The sequence below is a fragment of the Pseudorca crassidens genome, chromosome 13 (assembly GCF_039906515.1).
Source record: "Pseudorca crassidens isolate mPseCra1 chromosome 13, mPseCra1.hap1, whole genome shotgun sequence".
NCBI lineage: Eukaryota > Metazoa > Chordata > Mammalia > Artiodactyla > Delphinidae > Pseudorca > Pseudorca crassidens.
In genome coordinates this window covers 6,905,551-6,932,105 of record NC_090308.1, presented here as the reverse complement: position 1 = coordinate 6,932,105, position 26,555 = coordinate 6,905,551, and the positions used below count along the sequence as shown (strand labels likewise).

At 40.8% G+C, this 26,555-nt stretch overlaps 1 protein-coding gene and 1 pseudogene across 17 annotated transcripts in view; both read right to left on the bottom strand.

The window, feature by feature from the left end:
• Positions 1-26,555, bottom strand: part of LOC137204361 (E3 ubiquitin-protein ligase parkin) — a 1,432,750-nt gene that overhangs the window by 261,267 nt on the left and 1,144,928 nt on the right. The window lies entirely within an intron of this gene.
• On the bottom strand, positions 153-2,712 carry LOC137204926 (long-chain-fatty-acid--CoA ligase 1 pseudogene; annotated as a pseudogene).

The following is a 26,555-nucleotide window of genomic DNA, read 5'->3' as shown; positions in this document are numbered from 1 at the left end:
TGGCGAGCAGCCATCCATCTTTACCTGCGTTGTTCTGAGCTAGGTCTGTCCTCCACTTCACTGAGAACCTTCTGCTCCGACAGGAATAACAGGGGTTAATCAGAAGGGTGGTGTGAGATGGGGAAGGGAAGGTGGCAGGGATCCAAAAAAAAAAAACCTCTGGTCCACTTGTGACCTCCTGCAGCTGGGGCAGTTCTTGTTTATAAGGGACGGTTCCCTCCAGTGCACGGTACTCTTCGGAGCAGCAGACACCTGCAGAATTTGCAGCAAGTAGCAGACATCTCAGAAATAGCAAAGTCCTAACCACTTGGTTAGCAAAACAGAGAGACAGGTTTTCACCCTCCTTTTAAACTGAGGAAGTCGTAAATAACTTACCACATTTATAGTTTCCCCTTTACAATTTTTTTAAGGCTCATTTTGGAAATTGTGTATCACCGTGAACAATGCGACATGACCATGAGGCAGTGTTCCATTCCCTCTAAGCTTCCTGTGACGAGAATCTGAACGCACGAGGCAGACAAAGACGCTCCTTCTCTACTTGCTGTTGTCAAAACTACCCACTGAGGCCACGGGCGGGAGAAGACCGCGGAGGCGTGTGGCCTCTTCCCAGCTTCCTTCCTTGCATTAGATTTTGATGGTGGAACATAGTTCAAGGATCTGTGACCTGAAATAATTCCAAAGCTCTGGCCTTTTAGCCTTCATTGTTGGGGTCAGAAGGCAGTTGTTGACAGAGAATAATTCAGGGTGGAGACAGGTCAAAGGACCTGTTCAAATGGTTTTAGGCCAGAACCCTTCCCAAGTCTCACCATGTCTTCTAGAATAGCTTTTTTGACATCCTTGTTTCTGTACATTTCTTCAAAGGAGCCTTCAAAGCCTCTCTTCTGGGCCCAGGGGCCTCGCATCTCAGTGTCTGGTACCACAATTACTATGAGGAATGCCTGCAAGTTCTCTCCACGGACAAACACCTGAGCGACAGGTTCACTTCACTGGTAGATGTTTTCTCTTTTCTCCAGAGCTACGTACTCGCCTTGTGCCACTTTAAAGATGTGCTTTTTCCTGTTGATGATCTTCAAGGTGCCATTTGATAACCACTTTCCAATGTCCCCTGTGTGCAACCAGCCATCTTTATCCAGAGCTTCTGCTGTGTTTTCTGGGTCCTTTAAGTAGTCTTGAAATACATTAGCCCCTTGCACACACACCTTGCCTGCGCCCTTGGCAGCCATGTAATTCATTTCTTCCACATCGACAAGCTTTACAATGTTGCAAGGCATTGGGGCACCACATGGCCTGTGGTCCAGTCCCCAGGCACAGTCAGGCAGCACCCGGCGGTGCACTCAGTCTGTCCGTAGCCTTCGTAGAACTGGCAGCCCAGCGAGGCTCTCAGGAAGGTCAGCACGTGGCGGACACGGGCGCCGCTCCTGTGATCATCAGCCTCCCTTTTCCTCCCAGGCTCGACTCTTATTTTATGGATGGTCAACTTATCCCACAGGCCGTTGTTTCTAATGATGCCACCGCGAAACTTGGCTTCTTTCCTCTTGGAGGCAAAGTCCAACAGCCATCGCTTCAGCATGCTGTTTGCCTGAGGAAAAAGGCAGTCAAACATCCAGTTCAGCAGTCTGGGGACCACAGGGAAGATGGTGGGTGGAAATGCCTTGAGATCATCCGTAAGCAACCTGATATCTCCTTGGAAAAATCCTATTTTAGCTCCGTGACACAGCATCACACACTCTACAACTTTTTCAAACACGTGGGTGAGAGGCAAGAAAGAGATCAAAGTATCATCTGAGGAAGTAATGAATGTACTCTGTCCTTTTCATAAATGCTGAACGATCGCTGACTGCATTTTGATGGGTGATCAGTGCTCCTTTGGGGTTGCCTGTAGTTCCACTTGTGAAGCAAATTATTGCAACATCTTCAGGTGCTGGAGGCTTGGGCTTCCGTCTGTGGGCTCTTCCCAGGTCCTCCATCGCCTTCATGCGATGATCTCCACCCCGCACTTCTTGCCTCGTTCCGACCCATCACTGCCGTAGGAGCCCATGAGAACAATAGTTTTAAGGCATGCTGTTAATTTATTTTCTACAGCTTCTAATAAGAGGCTGGCCTTCTCTGGCTTGCCCACAAAAACCAGAGAGAGTTCAGCTTTGTTGATGATGAAGGTGACTGCTTCAGTTCCGAGGGTATCGTAGAGGGGAACGATCACCATCGAATAAGTAAAGCATCCCTGTTCAATGATCACCCACTTAGGTCTGTTCTGAGAAAAGAGGCTGATGAACTGATCTGGGGCTACCTTGAAGCCCTTGTGGATCAGTGCCGAGCCCACACACTCTGACATTTCTGCAACCTGTTTGTATGAAAGCCATTCATAGGGTTGGTCTGGTTTCAGAGAGCCTAAACAAGGGCCGTTATTTGACACCTGCATGCCCCTCTGGAAGCCTTCATATAACATTCTGATGTCATCGTAGAAATACACCAAGGGCTTGTCACTGTCCAGGAGCACGGATCTCCGTCACTGCCTGCCACCTCCACTGACTGCATGGCCAGGTCGCATGGTGGCTTCAGGGCCTGCAGTTGCATGGCGTACCAGAAGGTGGTGAGCGCCACGAACGCACCGAAGCCCATGAGTGTGTTGGTTGGAAGGGTGCACACGTACTGCCGGAAGTCAACCATCTCTGGCATCCGAAAGTACTGGAACAGCTCATGGTCTTGCATCATCCTGGGTTGGTGGCGCCCTATGCCAATATCTTAGAAGGGCGTCACAAGTCTTCTCATTAAATGAAAATTCCAGACTCCACGGCTGGGGATTCCATTTTGTGACTCGTGGAGAAGTAGGAATCCAGTCTCAAACCTCTTTTCTACTTTCTTTCTTCCAAACGCCTCTCTAGCAGGAGACAGCTTAGCTTCTAACAGGAATGCTGGGGAACCAGAGGAGCTTCAGCAGAACATTTCAAAGGAAACTTGGACTAGACCTTTGCCAGGTGGCTGTCTCTTTTCCTCAGTTTGGATGAAGGGAGATGAATGAGGGGGAAAAAATCAGTGGATGACTCTTTCTTGGGTGCATTACCTGGTTTCAGGACTTAATGAAGCTCAGGTTCTTGATGTCTCGTTGCAGAAAGAATTCAGTGGGAGACAAAGTGATAGGTAAGAAGTGGATTTATTTAGACAGAAACGCATTCCACAGACAGTGTGGGCCATCTCAGAAGGTGAGAAAGGCCTAAGCAGTAAGATTTACTTTTAACTTTCCTATACTTAAATGTATTGAAGTGTCATTTTAATGCATCGGTAAAGAAGCACAAATGCCAAATCACAAACTTAATTTTATTATTTTGATAACTGGATTTCTTTTCAATTTTATGTGTTTAATCCTATGCCTTCAGAAAATATTGTTCAAAGATAATGTCTAAAGTTTTTATCAAACTTTAAAGGGGCCAAAGGGGTCCATGGAACAAAATAACTAAGAACTTCGTTACTAGGAGTTTGATATTTTATATTAAAAAAGAAGATCCTAAAGAAAAGTCGCTGCTTCTGACACATCTTTGGAAATTCATAATTTAAAGAATTTAGCTGTATTTAGTAATTTTCCCCTCTAAGGTCTTCTTTGTGAGGTCACAATTTACAACTAGCATTGGGATATGTTTTCAAAGAGACCCCAGCTCAAATATACAACCCAAACACTTAAAATGCTTTATCCTGAGAAAATCCAAATATTTATGTTTCCAACTCATGTTAAAAATTTTCTAAAAGCATAAGATGTTATTGAGGGTTCCCCACTGTTGATGACTGTGGTTAGAAAGGCCATCGAAAACGGCTGCCGGGGAAAGGACAGCTGTAGGGATGTCAAGGCTGCTGGGGGGCAGAAGTTCCCACTGATGGCTTCCCTGGCACTTGTAATTTAGTCACTCAGTGATCAATTTCTAACATCGGAGATGTGCTGGAATTAGTGTGAAATTTCCACTCTCTTTGGCTCTAACTGGGACATTCCATAATTACAGTGAAATGAGACCATGCTTCACCGTCTAACTCCCTCTGTGAAGAAGTTATCTGGCATGAAAAGGAAAGGAATGGAAATCAAGAGCCAGCCTATAGGAAATGCTAACAGAATAACTGGTGAGTGAGCCGAGGTGAAATGGCTTTGATGCAAACCAACACATGCGGCTCTAATTAGGCAGTAAGACCGGCAAGGAAGCGAGCATTATGTCTGTTAATTGACTTGGATGATGTTGGGTGGTGAGGTATTCTGAGGAAAAGCCAAAGACCTTTAACTCACTAGTGTGGTTAATTATAGAGAACGTTGTTCTTGCGGAATTCCTACCAAGCATTTCAAAAAGACATTATTTTGCTTTTAAACATGTTAAAAACATTAAGTGACACTTCTTGGAGGCTAATAGCAGCTTGTATTGGTGATGAAGAAATGGCTGGAGATTTTATTTAGTCCAAGGTTAACGAATAAAGGTTATGAAGATGGTTTTCCTTTCATTTGTCTGCAGCAGAGTAGAACAAATTTACCTTATCTGACTTGACTTGGGGAATGATCATAGAAAATGTGAAAGGATAAATTGCTTTTATATAGAATTCTTTAAAAAAAATCATTTTTATTTTTCTAATATGAGTCATTAGAATGCATAAGCATCACTAATCTGAGAACTGTCCTGATAATGGCTCAAGTTCTCTGAAGAACGTTTATGCACCTCCTTTGCTCTCCAGTGCAATCTGGGAGGGAAGGGCATGCACTGCCATCCTTCTGCCTGGATCAAATGTAGAGGCAGAAGATGGTGACGAGCCTCTAAAGGCAAGAAAGAATGATATGAAAAGCAGCCTTAAACTGACAGACCTGTGTAAGGCATAAAGGAGTAACTGATTGTACTTGAGCTGTATCACAGAAAACTGAATTAATTAACAAAGATAAATTACAATGTGTTCTATCTTAGCTCTTCTGAAGACAAAGAAACGACAGTATTGATGGATAGATTAAGGACATGTTTTCGAAGGTGTGGGACATGGTTAATTTACTCACAAGTAGGATGGCCACATGAGTTGTTGTTTAACAGTACAATTCTGAGAATGAAAGGGAGCATAATAGCAGAGACTCCAGAATAGGCATAAACACCAGCCTGTTTTGGGCAAAATAAGATGTGTGCCTGTCACCACTTCTCACCCTATAATTCCACAATTACATGCTGCTTATTCACATACATTATGCCTCTCCTTATAGTACCATGTTCACTGGAATGTGAAATTAACATATGGCAGTTGTATAATTTTAGTATTATTGTTTATTAATAAAATAACACAAATAGATAGGCTATAATATAAAATAAGTAATATTAATAATTACTATTGAGCATTATTATACTAATAATTAACTTACAAAATACTTTTGAAAGTATTTCAGTTACTCCCAAAACAGCTGGTAAGTGGTCTCTCCAAAAACTTCGGGATGATTTTTATCAAATAAGCAGTAAATAAGCTTGATGCAGACATACTAATGCAATGTTATAGATACAGTCATTAAATATAATAAAAGTTTAGAATAATCTTTAATAGGCGGCAATACAATTTCACCTCTGTTAATGTATTCTAAGAAAGTAAGCAGGTAAATACGAAGAGCTTCATGCATGAGAATATTTCTCATGACATTGCTTATAACAGCAAACACCGTAAAGCTGGGGGGTCATAGCATCATGGTGCAGTGAGCTACTCTCTTTGTGTCTCCCCTTTAATCTGTAGAACATCCACAGCTCAACAAAGGTGCCTCTACCCAGCACACCAGGGTGCCAGACGATTGCACATTTCTGTGCATCTAAAGGAGGATGGACTGGAACACAGACAAGAGGTGGTACAGGTGCAATAGCAGAGGCAGTGCCCGCAATTCTGGTCCTCCAGCTGCGGCAGCTGAGCCCACGGCCCCAGAAAACCTGGCCAGCGGAGGAGGGAATGCACACAACGCCAGCCCCCTGGTCACAGCAGTGCCCACGGCCACAGGTAACCAGGCAGCAGCAGCAGTAGGGCCTGGGACCCCCGTCCCTCCAGCCATGGAGGTACCCACAACTCTGGCTCCCTGCTCATTCCACCTGTAGCAGTGGAGCCCACAAATCTTACAACCCTGGACATGGCAGAGGTGCCTGCGTGCTCCTGGCTGGCCCGCTCCTGATGCAACTCAGGGGATGCTGCACATGGTGGAAAAGCCCACCATCCCAGTGCTCCAGGCAGCAGTACCATTGACACCAACAGCTGCAAGCCACCAATGACCCTGGAGGCACAAGAAGCAATAATGAGGGTAAGGGGTGACATCTCTGACAGAGGCAGTGAAGAGTGGAAAATGCTGACTTTCAAATATATCCAAAGGCAGCGCAGGTAAGCGAAACTAAAAACTTGTGATATGTCGCCACCTACTGGACGACAAAAGAAAGGCCTCTAATTTCTGACCTGTTGAATAGTTACAATGGAGTAGAAAGGTGTCCCCTACTTCACATGTGCTGGCTTATCAAGCACCATGAAGAACCATAGTAACACTGTGCAACAAAGAGAAAATGACAAGGCTTTAGAAACCAAACTTAAAACCACAGAATATTTCAATCTAACTGATAGAGAATTTAAAATACCTGTCACAAAAAATCTCAACAAGCTACAAGAAAACTCAGAAAGGCAGTAAAATGAGCTCAGAAATAAAATTAAGGAACAGAAGGAATACCTCACCAAAGAGACTGAAACTCTAAAAAGGACTAAACAGAAATTCTGGAGCTGTAGAAGGCAATAAACACGATGAAGAATACATTAGAAAGCATCGGAAACAGATCAGACAAGATGGAAGAGAGAATTAGTGAGCTTGAAGATAGATAGACAGAAATGATACGAGTAGAAGAGGGAAGATATAAGATATAAAAAGATGAGAAAATTCTATGAGAGTTATCTGACTCTTCTGGGAAGGGGAGATTAAGGTAACAGGTATTCCAGAAGGAGAAGAGAGTGAAAGGAGAGGAGAGAGTTTATTTAAAGAAATAATAGCTGAGAACTTCTCAAATCTGGGGAAGGAACTGGATATACAAGTTCATGAAGCTAAGAAAACACCTAATTACCTCAACACAAAAGACCTCCAAAATACAGTATATTAAAACTATCAAAAGTCAGTGAGAAAGAAAGAATTTTAAAGGCAGCCAGAATAAAAAGAAGGTTAACCTACAAAGGAACCCCCAGTAGGCTATCGGTAGATTTCTCAGCAGAAATGCTATAGGCCAGGAGAGAATGAAATGACATTCTCAAAACACTGAAAGATTACAAACTGTCAGCCAAGAATACTCTACCCAGCAGAGTTATCATTCTTATATGAAGGAGAAATAAAGACTTTCCCAGACAAACAAAGCTGAGGGAGTTCATCAACACTACACCTGTCTTACAAGAAATGTTGAAAGGAGCTCTTCTAGCAGAAACAAAAAGGCAAAATATGCAAAACTTTGAGTAAGGTGATAAATAGACACGCAGAGTCAGAAAATTGCAACTCTTTATCACGTAAAGGCTAATGGGGGAAAAAAGCAGAAGAAAATAACTATAGCTACTTCAGTTTGGTAACAAACTCACAGTATAAAAAAGAACAATTTGAGATAACTAAAACACAAAAGGGGAAGATGAAAAGAGCAGAACCCACATAGATAAATGAAGATAAGATGCTATTAGCAGAAAAGGACTGTTTTATCTATGAGAAGTTTTATACAAAGCTCATGGTTACCATAAACCTAAATCTAGAACAGAGACACAAAACATAAAAAAAGAGGAAATGGAGGAAGACATTTTAGAAAATCACCAACTCAAAATGACAGACATAAAAACAAGGAAAGAGAAGCAATGGAGCTATAGTGCAACCAGAAAACAAATGATAAAACTGCAGTACTAAGTCCTCATCTATCAATAATCACCTCAATGATTGGATTGAATTTACCAGTCAAAAGACACAGAATGGCTGGCTACATTAAAAAACAAGACCCATGGGCTTCCCTGGTGGCGCAGTGGTTGAGAGTCCGCCTGCCGATGCAGGGGACACAGGTTCGTGCCCCGGTCCGGGAAGATCCCACATGCCGCGGAGCGGCTGGGCCCGTGAGCCATGGCCGCTGAGCCTGTGCGTCCGGAGCCTGTGCTCCGCAACGGGAGAGACCACAACAGTGAGAGGCCCGTGTACCGCAAAAAAAAAAAAAAAAACAAACAAAAAAAACAAGACCCAAGTATATACTTCCTCCAGCAGACACACCTCAGCTCTAAAGACATAGACTCAAAGTGAAGAGACGGAAGATGATACTCCAAGCAAATGGCAGCCAAAAGAAAGCCAGTGTAGCCATACTCATATCAGACAAAGTAGACTTCAAGCCATAAAAGATAACAAGAGACAAAGATGGACAGGATATAATGATAAAGGGGTCAATTCATCAAGAAGACATAACAAATATTAATATATATGCATCTAACATAGGAGCACCAAAATATATAAAACAATTATTAAGAGACACAAAGGGAGAAATTGACAGCAACACAAAAATAGTAGGGGACTTTTAACACCCCACTACATCAGTGGATGGATCAGCGAAATAGAAAGTCAACAAGGGAAGAGTAGCTTTAAATAAAACTTTAGATCAGATGGAGTTGATAGATTTGTACAGAACATTCTAACCAAATGCAGCAGAATACATATTTTTCTCAAATGCACATGAAACCTTCTCAAAGTTAGACCATATGTTGGGATACAAAACAAGTCTCACTAAATTTAAGAAGACTGAAATCATATCAGTCATCTTTTCTGATCACAATGGTATGAAGCTAGAAATCAACTACAAGTAGAAATCTGGAAAAAATCACAAATATGTGGCAACCAAACAACATTCTTCTGAACAACTATTGGGTCAATGAAGAAACCAAAGGAGAAATAGACATTACCTGAAGACAAATGAAAATGAAAATTTAACATATCAAAATCTATGGGATGCAGGAAAAGCAGTACTAAGAGGGGAGTTTATAGCAATACAGGCCTTCCTCAAGAAACAAAAAAAATCTCAAATAAACAATTTACCCTTATACCTAAAGGAACTAGAAAAAGAAAAACAAAGGAAGCCCAAAGTAAGTAAAGAAGTAGAAAGGAGATTAGAGTGGAAATAGATGAAAAAGACAATAGAAAAGATCAATAAAATCATAGCTGGTTCTTTGAAAGGATAATCAAAATTGACACACTTTTAGCTAGACACATTCACTAAGAAAAAAGAGAGACGACTCTGATAAATAAAATCAGAAATGAAAAGAAGACAGATAACAATGGATAACACAGAAATACAAAGGATTATAAGAAAGTATTACAAATGGCAATACGCCAATGAACTGGACAACCTAGAAGAAATGGACAAATTCTTAGAACCATACAACCTTCCAAGACTAAGTCATCAAAGAACAGAAAATATGAATAGACTGATTACTAGGACAGAGATTGAAACTATAATCCAAAACTTCCCGCCAAAACAAAAGTCTAGGACCAGATGGCTTTACAAGCAAATTCTACCAAACTTTCAAAGAAGATTTAATAAGTATCCTCAAACTCTTCCAAAAAATTGAAGAGGAGTGAACACTTTCTAACTCACAAGGCCAACACTACCCTGATACCAAAACCAGATAAAGACAACACACAAAAAATAAATTACAGGCCAATATTTCCTATGAACATAGATAAAAAAAATCCTCAACAAAATATTATCAACAACACATTAAAAGTATTATACGCCATGATCAAGTGGAACTTATTCCAGGGATGCAAGAATGGTTCAACATCTGCAAATCAGTGTGATACATCACATTAATAAAATGAGAGATAAAAACACTCTGATCATCTCAATAGATGCAGAAAAGACATTTGACAAGACTCAACACACATTTATGAAAAAAACTCTCAATAAAGTGGGTTTAGATGGTATGTACCTTAATATAATAAAGACCATATATGACAAACCCAGAGCTAACATCATACTCAGTGGTGAAAAGCTGAAAGCTACTCCTCTAAAACCAGGAACAAGACAAGGATGTACACTCTTGCTACTCTTATTCAGCGTAGTATTGGAAGTCCTAGCCAGAGCAGTTAGGCAAGAAAAAGAAATACAAGACATCCAAACTGGAAAGGGAGAAGTAAAACTGTCACTATTTGTGGATGACATGATTTTATATATAGAAAACCCTAAACATTCCACCAAAAAAAAACTATTAGAAATAATAAACGAATTCAGTCATGTTGCATGGCACAAAATCAACATACAAAAATCTGTTGCATTTCTATATGCTAACAGTGAGCTCGTAGAAGGAGAAATTAAGGAAACAATCCCATTTACAATAGCTACAGAAAGAATTAAAAACCTAGGAATAAATTTGACCAAGGAGATGAAAGACCTGTACACTGAAAACTATAAGACATTGTTGAAAGAAATTGAAGAAGATAAATAAATGGAAAGATATTCTGTGCTCAGGGATTAGAATTAACATATAGTTAAAATGTCCATATTGCCTAAAGCAACGTACAGATTCAATGCAATCCTTACCAAAATCCCAAGGACATTTTTCACGGAAATAGAACAAAAAGTTCTAAAATTTATATGGAACCACAAAAGACCCCAAATAGCCAAAACAATTCTGAGAAAAAACAACAAAGCTGGAGGTATCACACTCCCTGATTTTAAACTATATTACAAAACATAGTAATTAAAATAGCATGGTATTGGCAGAAAAACAGATATACAGATCAATGGAACAGAACTGAGATATAAACCCACATGTATAAGTACAAGAATTTAAAACAAAGGAGCAAAGAACATACAGTGGAGAAAGGATAGTGTCTTCAATAAATGGTGTTTGGAAAACTGGACAGATACATGCAAAAAAAAAAAAAAAAGACCATTATCTCACACCATACACAAAAATCAACTCAAAATGGATTAAAGACTTGAATGTAAGACCTGAAACCATAAAACTGCTAGAAGAAAACACAGGGAGTATGCTCTTTGACGTCGGTCTTAGCAATATCTTCTAGATATGTCCCCTCAGGGAAGGGAAATAAAAGCAAAATTAAACAAATGGGACTGCATCAAACTGAAAAGTTTTTGCACAGCAAAGGAAACGTTCAACAAAACAAAAAGACAATCTACTGAATTGGAGAAGATATTTGCAAATCGTACATCTCTTAAGGGGCTAATATCCAAAATAAATATAGAACTCATACAACTCAACAACAACAAAACCAAACAACTGGATTAAAACATGGACAGAAGAGCTGAATAGACATTTTTTCCAAAGAAGACATGCAGATGGCCAACAGGCACATGAAAAGATGTTCAACATCACCAGTTATTAGGGAAATGTAAATTAAAACCACAGTAAGATAACACCTCATGCTTGTAGTGATAAAACAAAAACAAAAACAAAAAAACAAACCCCCAAATAAATGAACAAACTGAAACAAACAAAAAAAATGGAAGCCTCAGACCTAGGGACACATACAGACTGAAAGTGAGGGGATGGAAAAAGATATTCCATGCAAATGGAAAACAAAAGAAGGCTGGAGTAGCAATTCTCATATCAGACAAAACAGACTGTAAAACAAAGACTATTACAAGAGACAAAGAAGGACACTACATAATGATCAAGGGATCAATCCAAGAAGAAGATATAACAACTGTAAATATTTATGCACCTAACATGGGAGCACCGCAATACATAAGGCAAATACTAACAGCCATAAAAGGGGAAATCTACAGTAACACAATCAGAGTAGGGGACTTTAACACCCCACTTTCACCAATGGACAGATCATCCAAAATGAAAATAAATAAGGAAACACAAGCTTTAAATGATACATTAAACAAGATGGACTTAATTGATATCTATAGGACATTCCATCCAAAAACAACAGAATACACATTCTTCTCAAGTGCTCATGGACCATTCGCCAGGAAAGATCATATCTTGGGTCACAAATCAAGCCTTGGTAAATTTAAGATAATTGAAATCATATCAAGTATCTTTTCTGACCACAATGCTATGAGACTAGATATCATTTACAGGAAAAAATCTGTAAGAAATACAAACACATGGGGGCTAAACAACAAACTACTTAACACCCAAGAGATCACTGAAGAAATCAAACAGGAAATCAAAAAATATCTAGAAACAAATGACAATGAAAACACGACGACCCAAAATCTATGGGATGCAGCAAAAGCAGTTCTAAGAGGGAAGTTTATAGCAATACAATCCTACCTTAAGAAACAGGAAGCATCTCGAATAAACAACCTAACCTTACACCTAAAGCAATTAGAGAAAGAAGAACAAAAATCCCCAAAGTTAGCAGAAGGAAAGAAATCATAAAGATCAGATCAGAAATAAATGAAAAAGAAATGAAAGAAACAATAGCAAAGATCAATAAAACCTGGTTCTTTGAGAAGATAAACAAAATTGATAAACCATTAGCCAGACTTATCAAGAAAAAAAGGGAAAAGACTCAAATCAATAGAATTAGAAATGAAAAAGGAGAAGTAACAACTGACCCTGAAGAAATACAAAGGATCATGAGAGATTACTACAAGCAACTAAATGCCAATAAAATGGACAAATTCGTGGAAATGCACAACCTTCCGAGACTGAACCAGGAAGAAATAGAAAATTTGAACAGACCAATCACAAGCACTGAAATTGAAACTGTGATTAAAAATCTTCCAACAGGGAGCTTCCCTGGTGGCGCAGTGGTTGAGGGTCCGCCTGCCGATGCAGGGGACACGGGTTCGTGCCCTGGTCCGGGAGGATCCCGCAAGCCGTGGAGTGGCTGGGCCCGTGAGCCATGGCCGCTGAGCCTGCGCGTCTGGAGCCTGTACTCCACACAGGGAGAGGCCACAACAGTGAGAGTCCTGCGTACCGCAAAAAAAAAAAAAAAAAAAAAAACTTCCAACAAACAAAAGCCCAGGACCAGATGGCTTCACAGGCGAATCCTATTAAACATTCAGAGAAGAGCTAACACCTATCCTTCTCAAACTATTCCAAAATATACCAGAGGGAGGAACACTCCAAAACTCATTCTACAAGGCCACCATCACTCTGATAACAGAACCAGACAAAGATATCACAAAGAAAGAAAACTACAGGCCAATATCACCGATGAACATAGATGCAAAAATTCTCAACAAAATACTAGCAAACAGAATCCAACAGCACATTAAAAGGATCATACAATATGATCAAGTGGGGTTTATCCCAGGAATGCAAGGATTCTTCAATATACGCAAATCAATCAGCGTGATACACCATATTAACAAACTGAAGGAGAAAAACTTGATCATCTCAATAGAGGCAGAGAAAGCATTCGAAAAAATTCAACACCCATTTATGATTAAAAACTCTCCAGAAAGTAGGTATAGAGGGAACTTTCCTCAACATAATAAAGGTCATATATGACAAACCCACAGCCAACATCATCCTCCATGGTGAACAACTAAAACCATTTCCACTAAGATCAGGAACAAGACAAGGTTGCCCACTCTCACCACTATTATTCAACATAGATTTGGAAGTTTTAGCCACACCAGTCAGAGAAGAAAAAGAAATAAAATGAATCCAAATTGGAAAAGAAGAAGTAAAGCTGTCACTGTTTGCAGATGACATGATACTATACATAGAGAACGCTAAAGATGCTACCAGAAGTCTACTAGAGCTAATCAATGAATTTGGTAAAGTAGCAGGATACAAAATTAATGCACAGGAATCTGTTGCATTGCTATACACTAATGATGAAAAATCTGAAAGAGAAATTAAGAAAACACTCCCATTTACCACTGCAACAAAAAGAATAAAATACCTAGGAATAAACCTACCTAAGGAGACAAAAGACCTGTATGCAGAAAATTATAAGACACTGATGAAAGAAATTAAAGATGATACAAATAGATGGAGAGATATACCATGTTTTTGGACTGGAAGAAGCAACATTGTGAAAGTGACTCTACTACCCAAATCAATCTACTGATTCAATGCAACCTAGCAAACTACCACTGGCATTTTTCACAGAACTAGAACAAAAAATTTCACAATTTGTATGGAAACACAAAAGACCCCGAATAGCCAAAGCAATCTTGAGAAAGAAAAACGGAGCTGGAGGAATCAGGTTCCCTGACTTCAGACTATACTACAAAGCTACAGTAATCAAGACAGTATGGTACTGGCACAGAAACAGATATATAGATCAATGGAACAGGATAGAAAGCCCAGAGATAAACCCACACACATATGGTCACCTTATTTTTGATAAAGAAGGCAAGAATATACAGTGCAGAAAAGACAACCTCTTCAATAAGTGGTGCTGGGAAAAGTGGACAGCTACATGTAAAAGAATGAAATTAGAACACTCCCTAACACCATACACAAAAATAAACTCAAAATGGATTAAAGACCTAAATTTAAGGCCAGAGACCATCAAACTCTTAGAGGAAAACATAGGCAGAACACTCTATGACATAAATCACAGCAAGATCCTTTTTGACCCACCTCCTAGAGAAATGGAAATAAAAACAAAAATAAACAAATGGGACCTAATGAAACTTAAAAGCGTTTGCACAGCAAAGGAAACCATAAAAAAGATGAAAAGACAACCCTCAGAGTGAGAGAAAATATTTGCAAATGAAGTAACTGACAAAGGATTAATCTCCAAAATTTACAAGCAGCTCATACCATTCAATATCAAAAAAAAAAAACCCAAATCCAATCCAAAAATGGGCAGAAGACCTAAATAGACATTTCTCCAAAGAAGATATACAAACTGCCAACAGACACATGAAAGAATGCTCAACATCATTAATCATTAGAGAAATGCAAATCAAAACTACAATGAGGTATCACCTCACACCAATCAGAATGGCCATCATCAAAAAATATACAAAGAGCAAATGCTGGAGAGGGTGTGGAGAAAAGGGAACCCTCTTGCACTGTTCGTGGGAATGTAAATTGATACAGCTAGTACGGAGAACAGGATGGAGGTTCCTTAAGAAACTAAAAATAAAACTACCATATGACCCAGCAATCCCACTACTGGGCATATACCCTGAGAAAACCATAATTCAAAAAGAGTCATGGGGCTTCCCTGGTGGCGCAGTGGTTGAGAGTCCACCTGTCGATGCAGGGGACACAAGTTCGTGCCCCGGTCCGGGAAGATCCCACATGCCGCGGAGTGGCTGGGCCCATGAGCCATGGCCACTGAGCCTGCACATCTGGAGCCTGTGCTCTGCAACGGGCGAGGCCACAACAGTGAGAGGCCTGCGTACCACAAAAAAAAAAAAAAAAGGAGTCATGTACCAAAATGTTCATTGCAGCTCTATTTACAATGGCCAGGACATGGAAGCAACCTAAGTGTCCACCAACAGATGAATGGATAAAGAAGATGTGGCACATATATACAATGGAATATTACTCAGCCATAAAAAGGAACGAAACTGAGTTATTTGTAGTGAGGTGGATGGACCTAGAGACTGTCATACAGAGTGAAGTAAGTCAGAAAGAGAAAAACAAATACCATATGCTAACACACATATATATGGAATCTAAAAAGAAAAAAAAGGTCATGAAGTACCTAGGGGCAAGATGGCAATAAAGATGCAGACTTACTAGAGAATGGACTTGAGGATATGGGGAGGGGGAAGGGTAAGCTGTGACAAAGTGAGAGAGTGGCATGGACATATACACACTACCAAATGTAAAATAGATAGCTAGTGGGAAGCAGCTGCATAGCACAGGGAGATCAGCTCGGTGCTTTGTGACCACCTAGAGGGGTGGGATAGGGAGGGTGGGAGGGAGGGAGACGCAAGAGGGAAGAGATATGGGAACATATATATATGTATAGCTGATTTGCTTTGTTGTGAGGCAGAAGCTAGCACACCATTGTAGAGCAACTATACTCCAATAAACATGTTAAAAAATAAAAATAAAAAATATAAAAGGTTAAAACAAACAAACAATAAAAGAACAAATGGAAGGTATGGAAACAGAGTAGTTGTTACCAGAGAATAGGCGGGGAGTGGGGGCAAAATGGGTTAAGGGGGTCAACTGAATGATGCCAGGGGGAAACTAAATTTTTAGTGGTTAGCACACAGGAGCAGATAGAGAAGTAGAAACATAATGCTGTACACATGAAACTTATATAATGTTATAAAGCAATGTTACCTCAATAAAAAATAAATTAAAAATTGAAACCTGATGAACCTAGTGGCAGAGCAGGAATAAGGACGTAGACATAGAGAATGGACTTGAGGACACAGTGGGGAGGGGGAAGCTGAGGCAAAGTGAGAGTAACATTGACATATATACACTACCGAATGTAAAATAGAGAGCTAGTGGGAAGCAGCAGCGTAGCACAGGGAGATCAGCTCCATGCTTTGGGATGACCTAGAGGGGTGGGATGGGGAGGGTGGGAGGGAGGCTCAAGAGGGAGGGGATATGCGGACATGTGTATGCATATGGCTGATTCACTTTGTTGTGCAACAGAAACTGACACAGTATTGCAAAGCAATTATATTCCAATAAAGATGTATTAAAAAAATAAAAAAGAAAAAAAATTGAAACCTCATCTATAGGTAGTTCATTCAACAAATTATGATTCATTTGTAAAATGGAAACAATTTATACACAGAATGCAACAATTTGGGTAAAAAAGAAACAGTATGTGTATTTGCTTATATCTGCACAGAGTATTTCTGGAATGATAATAACTGCTAAGTGGTTACCTTTAGGACTTGTAGCTGGGGACTAGAGAACAGGGGTAATAAATCCTTCCAGATACATGTGATTGCAGAGCAAATGATTATCACGTGATACAATTAAAAAATAATATTATTATATTTATTACACACATGCCCATGGTATAGCAGTTAATTAAACAATATATACAACATAATATGTATAATAATACTAATACTTAAGAATTTTCAAATGTGGGTATGTATCCTAAAATGCCTAGAAAGACAAAATCTAACAGTGAGTAGTAGGATTACTACGGATTTTACTACTTTGTATGTTAACTTTATATTTTTCATGTTGTTGGGATGTGTTATAATGATACATTTATATTTTACAATCAGAAAACCAATAGCAGCAGCATTTCAGTTTTGAGAAAGTGGAATGAAGGAACCAGCAATGCTGGCTGAACCGTCTCCATTAGGCAAGGAAGGGTTTAATCCTGATACTGCAACAGTAACTTTCTCAGCATATGCTCCATCCCCAGGGAAGATAACAGTCAAGGAAATCTTGAAGTTGTTGGAAAAGAAGAGAATTAAGGACTTCTTTTAAAAGAGAAATTATATTATGTTCAGATAATCTGGTTTGGTTTCGTTTTAGGAGAAATTGGAAATCTTGAAATTTACTCCTCTAAAGGGTGGGCTGCAAACGGCAGGTGCCCATGGGCACTTGGTATTTTGTGACGTTGGTGGTGTGTTCACCAACAACTCCAGCTCTCAGCTTTCCGGGGACAGGAAGGAATGCACTTCCCATTCCCTTGTCATTAGACAAGGCCATATGATTTGCTCTGGACAAAGAAGGGTGAACAGAAGTGACAGATGCACAATTCTCTTTGTTTGCTTCCCTTGGTGTACAGATTATGAAAGTTCAGGTCAAAATAAGTGTCCTTCAGCCTGGATCCCTGAGTGATTAGGATGCACAGAGCATCCTTCCAGCGTGTGCTGGATGTGTAGGATGAGCAAGAAATAAACTTTGGCTGTGTAAAGGCACTGAGAGTCTGGAGGATTTATTATTACTGAAACAGAGCCTAGCTCATCCTGACTGTGTAATTTGTGTCGTCCAGTGCAAAATGAAAATACACAGCCCCTTGTTAAAAAATTATTTAGCATTTCAAGATGATGACAACAGAGCATTAAACCACATGGGCGCCCTCTGAGTGCAGGGCCTTGTGTGACTACACAGGTCACATGTCCAGGAAGGGCCTGATTTTCCGATTTACCATCACAATCTTGGAAAATGGGTCTTAACTCCCTTATTTCACATATGAAGAAACGGAGAGCTCAAACAGCTTGCTGACTACTGCAGAGTTGGTAAATGTCAGAAATGGAATTGGATTATATTGGTATTATTAATGTTGCAATAATGGGTCTTTTGTGGGTTGATGGAGCTGGGCTTTAGGACATAAGGAGCCAAGTAGACCATCACAGGAAGCAGACAAGACTCAGGAACTATCCAATCCTTTGTAGAAAACCACCTACCCAGACCCTCAGTAGAAGGTAAGAAAAGAGTTAAAGTCTAACTCATTACATACTAAGTGAACGGGTTCTTTTGCCAGAAAGGATAATTAGTCATTTCAACCCTTTGTCTGAATACCTGCCTCAGCACAGGCTGAAGAGTATCAACAGAGCAAAGCAGGCCCAGCTCTTCATTTTGTTGCTGTAACTAATTAGCATTAGAGAAACCATTTTCATAAGCAATGCCCTCACAACAACCTGGTAACTGAAAACAAAAGCTGATGATGCAGCTCTCTCCATAGTAACCAGACGTGGGAAAGAGCAATCCGGAACCGCTAAGTGGGAGCCCTGGGGGCAGGAACACAGGCCATTCGCTCTGAGCAGCCGTGTGAAGAAGCAGGTCACCACTGCCCTTCAACGTTACAATCAGAAAGATTATCAAACTACTTAAGTGAAGGTGGTGTTCTGAATTAAATACATTCATACCAGATACATTCATACACTGAAAAATGCTGTATGTATTCCTAAAAGCTATTCAAACGTATAAAAGCTATCGTTAGAAAAAGCTCATCCAGTTAACAACATGTGGCTTTTCCTGGAGAATTCCTATCACTACTCCCATGTAATATTTCCCTCTACTTCACCCCTTGTAAGGAAGCAGTCGCAGGATACAGAGGCGTCAGGAAAGGTAGAGAAAAGAAAATTTGGCTCAAAAAGAGTGTAGGTAGTTAATTTGGTAATAAAAAAAGGCAGTTGTCATTTAACTACGGGTTTCAAGATCTGAAAATCTTATTCTTTTCAATCTTACATTATTTTTCTTCATTGGTTAGGACCTAAAACACATCTGTGAAATAGCCAAATCTTGTGTCATTTTCTTCTCTTTTCATAAAAACTCAGTTTGGGTCACTGTTGAAAGAAAAAGAAAGAAAGAAAGGAAGAAAGGAGGGAAGGAAGGAAGGAAGAAAGCAAGAAAGAAAGAAAAAAGAAAGAAAGAAAGAAAGAAAGAAGGACAGGGGGAGGAATGGAGGGAGGGAGGGAGAGAAAGAAGAGAAAATAAAAAGAAAAGAGAATCCAGTTTGTTCCAGTTGCTTTAGAAAGTTAGTGTGACACTGCTAAACAAATATGTTCATTTTAGAAGAAAGTACAACAATGTCATGATTTACCAAGGATGATTCAGCAGTCGCTTAAATGAAAAAGGTAGGTGATTTTCAAAGAAATACTTTATCCCAGTTAAGATTGTTAATGAACACATTCATTTCTGAAAACTGTATGTTCAAAGAGATGATGACATAAGACAAAAACAAGAAGAATTTAACTCACGTTACTCATTTGATTTTACATCAAATGATAAATTTAAAATTTTATGGCTCAAATAGTCATTTCAGGAAATGTGTGAATAACATTTACTAACTGCTGCTTAATACTTACTGGTCATTTAAAGAATATTTGTCAGTAGCTAGTATATTAGGTTATGATAGGATCAAAATAATCTTCTCCCTCAAGGAGCTTATAGAGAAATTTGACCTTGCTTCCACTATTAAATCAAGAAAATGATTGTTACCAAAGTGAACGTGAGTAGATACATGAATAATACGGATGAGTGTTTTGAGAGGAAGGCAGCCATCATAGATTAGCTAGTTAGCTTGAGAACTGGCTTTTAAATACCCACTTTTACCACATAATTTTGAATATTTTAGAAAAAATTGGGATAAAGTACAACTGCATATTGGATGGGCAGGGAAGCATGAAGAATGCTTTCCATGGTACTATTAATTCCCTGTAAGTTAGTCTGACATTCAGAGTGTTTGACTTAGTTTGGCTCTTGGCTCTCCTTGACCATGAGGCCAGTACACAGCTAATGACTCCAATGCTAGCAGTATTTCTGGCTCTTCTTTTTTTTTTTTTTTTCCACAAAGGTTAATTGAATTTTTATAAGGGTTTCATAGAGGACTTCCATAACTTTTTGGTATTAAAACAAAGGCCATCTTACAGTAGAATTATAATATGACATCCGTAAGTACTTTAAGTATTTTAGCTTAGATTTTCAGTAACTGTGTGATGTACTTAACATTTTATAGTTTTTGAGAATTTCCATAGACTTCTCAGCATCTTCACTGAATTTAATCATGAAGTCTGGCATTTCAGAACCATTCCTTCTCCTTCAAGCTTCTTTAAAAGTTTGAATATGGTTTTGTGAGCAAATACGAGAGACAAAGTTCATGGGACTTCTCAGTTTTCATGGGACTTCTTTCAGTTTCTACGTGTTCCGCAGATAAGTATTTCTAACTTGCGACAACTATTCGATTCCCCCTTAACAGTTGCATATTGTTAACCCAGAGATGCTGAGAGTTACACGAAGTAAAGGTAACTATTTTCATAGCTTCATATTAATTGATTGAATTGGCTTTGTTTTAAGATCAACTCCAAAGCCCTTGTTAATCGTGACACAAATGTTTTGTGATAAAGATTGAGGGTGGTTGAAAGATTTGTCATGGTAAGTAATCATTAGCTCCAGGGTGCTTGCCTCAGCATCCCGTCAGGCTTCTTCCAGAAGGTTAGGGAAGGGGTAATAGCCAATAGCATATGGACTTGCATTAATTTTCAGCATATAAACCCACGGAATGTCCAGGGAATCCACTAAACTTTAACAAGCTGCAATTCTATCCTTACTTCAAACATCACACCCTGAAGGTGCCATGCATATTAATGTTTTTTCCCCTCCCTTAGATAATAGCACATTAGTAGTTCAAATAGGCTCTTACTTAATGTGACCTCTTTTACCTACCCGCTAGGGCATGGGAGTGGCATATTAAGGTCACAGCAGGATTCTAGTATGAAGAAAACTTTTCTGGTTTTAGCAAGTGGCCCTTTTCTGAACACCTGTAATTGGCTTTCAAACCACAATCCTGTTGCAATGTTGAGAAACACCATAAGCCTCCAGGTGGGTCAGCGCATCTGCAGGAAGCCTTTGCCATTGTTATTATTTGCATCGTATTATCATGACTAATAAGAACTAAGATGCACCGAGCACATTATGTGTCTGGAATGCTCAGTAGTCATCCACCAACTTGATTTTCACAACAACCCTGACCCTACGAGATAGGTCACGGGATTTGCTCCTTTTAAAAATGAAATGACTGACGCTTCGGAAGCTTCAGCAGATTTCCCCCAACGAGGCGCCTGTGCAGACAGAATCAGATCTGAACGCGGGGGACCTAGTTCTTTGGGGGAATCTGTTAACTGCCCTTTCATAACTGCTGCTCATTAGGATTAAGACTTTGATTAAATGTAGAAGTCTGGAATTCATATAATATTACGGACATATTTAACATGAATTTAATGTACCAGGGCAGCATGAATTGTGCATTCAAATCTTTCAACACTATAATATGCGCTTCTAATCTATCAAAGATTTTTCAAGAACGTGCTTTGTGCTAGGATGACCTGATTTTCCCCTCAAGGAGCTTGCAGTTTAATTAAGGAGAGCTCATATTTGAAACAACACACGTCAGTGTATTAGTAATAATTCAGAGGAGATGTAGGTCAGCTTCATGGAGCACTTGTGATAAGGGATGATTCAGTGAGAGGAGAAAGAGAAAGGCATTCCGGGTAGAGTAAGAATGGCTGACATTTATGGACTGCTGACCATGACAAGCAGTGCCAGGGGCTGTGCGTGGAAAACGCCTAATTCTGAAAGCAATTTGGAGTTAAGTATCATTGCTCAACCCTTCTCCTGAGGAAGACATTGAGGCACACGGCTTCAGTTACACAAGTGCTCAGTGAAATGACTGGGACTCCAGCTCAGCTTATCGGACTTCCGACCCCATAGCCCTCACTCTACCCTACTGTCCCCTTACTCGTCTGCATGGTCAAAGCAGAGAGGAAGTCAGAGGCTTGTGGGAAAAGAACTTTCCAGAACAAAGGGTGTATGTTGGGAGGGTACTGAGACAGACCTGGAAGGAGAGGAAAAGGATTTTAGACTACATTCTAAAGTTATATAATTTTGTAGCTCATCTTACTCAGGTTTCGATGGTGAATTAAGTAAAATCATTGTAGTTGTGCAGACAACAGACAAAATATTAAACAATACTAAGTATTGAGTACATCTATGACAACACATATAATTTACTTAGGGGGTAGAGAAGAGAAAAATGCAAAGAAAGAGGGGTTAAGGATTTTCAAAATCATCACAATACTATTCATAAAGGATCTCAAAATCAAAACCAGTTTTGGCGCATGCATTTTCACTATAGACCTTATCGTTTCCCTTTCTTCCTTCCACCCTCCCTCCTTCCCTTCCATTTTTCCTTCCTTCCTTCCTTCTCTAGTGGAACCTACGTTATTTATTTACACTTTTTGTATTTTAGTTTGCCAATTAGGTACTGAAAAAAAATTAGGGCAGTGTAATCATAAAAAATATAAATGTCTATATTTTTAAATGGGCTATATAACGGTAACTAGGTTTATTATGCTTATAAATTTCTTTTTATCCTCTTAGGGATCAAATCTATGAATTACTGATGCGGGGATTCCTGGACTATTATTATGATGACATTTTTGGTATATTTCCTTATTTGAATTGTCAAGATTTGGTTTATTAGCCCAAGGATGACAGGGTTTTCAAGGGAAAGGAAAGCTTTTAAAAATCAAACCGCCACATGGAGGCTCGCTCCGCGGGAACTCCCCAAGCCTTGGCTTGACGCTGATTATGCAGACACCAAGTTCTGGATTCATTTGAGTTCCAGGGGCTGCTGCCATACTGCTTCCAATTACTTTAAGCTGGGCATCCAATTCCCTCAGAACTGCCTTGGTTCTGCTCGCCCATCTGTTAACGCAGGGGCATTAAGCGCCAGAGAGAAGGTAGCTATTAGAAAACTGCAACTTAATGTAGCATCAGGAGAACTGGAGGCCAGCAGTTACTCCACAATGATGTAAACGTTCACCTCCTCCTGCTAGGCTCAAGAGAAAAGAGAACCTCAGAGAAATAAGGCCCGAGAGTGTCCACGGCTACAAAGACCACTGATTTGTCATCCAGATTGTGCGGCGCGACCGTGGGTGTGACTTCCTGGTACAAAGGACTCACTAGGCAGGAATCTATCTATTTATCTACGTAGATCTCCTCAGTTTTGATAGATATTGGCTGTGTTCAGACCTCATTATTGCGCCACCACTCTCAATTATACAGCTGATAACTTAAAGCTTTTTTGAAATGGTCTGGTTCTCTTCATTTTATAGGCCCGTTGGGTGGGTGACAGAGAGGGGCAATGCCCAAGGAGCGTTTCCATTTATTTCCCCAAGGCTTTCAGGATAGCCCTGTGAACCAGATACAGGCTGTGAGAGGATGTCAGAGGGGTCATTTTAGGCGGGCTCTACCAAGCCTGGTGGAACACTGTCGGAGGAATTGTTTCTACTGCTGCAAAGGGGAGGGGTTCTAACTGTGGGGTGTGAGTTTGAGAAACAAATGCTCTTGGAGAAACAACGTCCTGGGCTTGCGACTTGCATGAGTCCTCCTGTCTGTCTGCCTCAGCAACCTCATCTGGCTGGACCAGGGCACTGGTTGGAGACACGCGCTTCAAAACTGCTCGCCAGGCTGGACCATCATCCCATTTGACATGAAAACGCCGGCACTCAGACAGATCTGAGTGATGTGCTCAGCGTCGGGCATCTGGTAAGTGGTGGAGCTGGGATCCAAACTTCGGGACTCCAGCCCGGAGCCTGAGTTCTTTATGACCACAGTGTGTTGCCTCTCCCGAGAGAAGGGACTCAGTACTTATTCAATCAATGAACTGATGGACAGATAGATAAATAGGAGTCAAGAGGGCTAAAGGCAGAGTAATTTGAGTACCTTATACTGAATAAGTAGGCGGTGGGTTGCGCCGAGAGAAGAGATGCAAGACGGGCTGATGAGGGACACTGGTAACAACTCTGTCACCATGTCTTTTTGGGGTTAACTCTGCAGGGCCCATCTTGGGGTGACATAGAGTGATGTCCGTCAGCACGGAGAAGCAAAAGCTCATGGGCTCCTCCTGTACAGGGCAGTCACTTTCCTGTCAGAATGATTAGTCAGGAGCTAGCAGTTAGCATGCCTTCAAAATGTCAGATGGGGCTTCCCTGGTGGCGCAGTGGTTGAGAATCCGCCTGCTGATACTGGGGACACGGGTTCGTGCCCCGGTCTGGGAAGATCCCACATGCCGCGGAGCGGCTGCGCCCGTGAGCCATGGCCGCTGAGCCTGCGCGTCCGGAGCCTGTGCTCCGCAGCGGGAGAGGCCACAACAGTGAGAGGCCCGTGTACCACAAAAAACAAAACAAAAAAAACAGTAAAAAAACCCAAAATGCCGGATGTAAGTGCCTGATGAAGTGACAGCTTGAAGGCAAGGACACAGTGCCAGACGGAGAAGACAAGATAGGAGCCTGGGGAGGAGGGGCCACTCAATCAACTGTCTGTAGCCTGTGAGAGGGTTCGCCTACAAAATGAAACAAATGTTTCCCCCACCATGGATACAGAGACTGAGAAATAAGTTTTGACAGCAGTGTCTGATTTAGCGGTTGTTTGCAGATGCAGCCTATACTTAGTTTTATACCGGATTTAATAGAACGTTTTAAACTTCCCTAACCATTTGGCAGTTTGCCTTAAAAAAAAAAGGAAAAAGCCATCCGGGTTACAAAAAAGATGCATCAGAGATTCTCAGAAGATGCTGCTGAAATGGAAGTCCTCTCTCGGGATTTTGCGATAGCCTGTCGGCCTCTTATCTCGACTCTTCACTCAGTGCTTTCCACCCAGCTAGGTCAGGGTTAATGGTCTTGCTTCCATCAACACCTTAACAAAAATGTTTTCCATCATCGTATTCCCAGGTGTCCACGTCAGCTGGGACGGCTTGGCTGGTCATCTTCACGTCCTCTATGAAAGGGATGGAACCTTCGGGAAAAGTTTGAGACCTTGTGCTCTTAGGCTCTGCCTTCAAGAAGTTATTTCTATGAAATTTAACGATCAATGACTTTTAAAATTTCAAAACTGTATCCAAACACTTGAAATCTGTTTGTTCATGGAGGCACCAGATTGAGCTGAATTTCCAGTTTCTTCATCCAGTGGGTCGTTCATTCAGTTACAAAATGGAATCGTTTTATGTGCCGACACTGTGTTAGGGCTTTGCCCACATCATCAGATTTAATTGACAGGACAATGCTCTGAAATAGGCACACTCATTCCTGTCTTACAGGTGAGGAAATGGGCTAAGAGAGGTTTCAGGAACACGCGTGAGATGGCTGAGATGCTTCTGAAGCACGTTCTGCTTCTGGTGGACTCGTAAGCTCCAGGGCTTCAGCGGAATATCTGGGATTCCTGCCAGCCTCCTCCTGCCACCTCCACCCCTCCCCGTACTTCCCTGCTCCACTTTCTTCACTTACACTCTCTTCTTTCCTCTGCTGAGCCTCTCTCTTTCCTCACTTGCATCTGAAAGCAGTTCTTAAAATTTCAGCGTCCTGGCTCCAATATCCCTCCTGCAGGACGCGAGCCTTCCCCGACCTCCTAGACTCTTTCTCCTCCTGGTCTCACTTTGAACTCTGTTCTTCATGTCTGTCTCCCCTGCTACACTGTAGGATTCTAGGGCGGCTGTACAATGAGAAATAGAATAAAATGCGAGCCACATATGCGACTTACAGTGTTCTAAGACCCATATTAGGAAAGTAAAAAAGAAGTGGGCAAAATTAATTTAATAATAAATTTCATTTACCCCAGCACATCAAAAATATTACCATTTTATCATGTAATCAATACAAAAATTAGTGAGATAAGTTTATTTTCTCGTTCTTTGTACTAAGTCCTGGAATTGGTTTGCATCCTGTATTTTAGGAGCATGGTGGCCAATGGCTACCACACTGCACTGCACGGCCCTAGAGGGAAGAGATCTCCAGTTGCTATGATGTCCGAGAGCATGTTAAGGCTGCCGGCTGTCCTCCCGGTACCGATTCTTCCCTCCCTTGACAGCATGAGAAGTTGTCACTGGCCTTGTGGCTGTCAGCCTCACGGCCACATCTCCCAGATGCCCCTGGAGCTCCAATGCCACAAGACTGGATCTGGTCACAGGGCGTCAGCAAAGGTGAAGCCATCTCTGGCTTGTGCCCTGAAGAGGCAAGGGCTGTGCCTCCTCTCTCTCTTTCTCCCTCGGGCAGACATGAAGATGAGGTGGGGGTCAGCTGTGACCTCTGCAGGAGGGCACGCCTGAGAGACAGCAGGGACACAGAACTCACGGTTCTGTGCTTCCTTCATCACGGAGTTGCAGGGAATCTTGGTCACTTGAAGGGACTGTCACCTGAGAGGAAGAA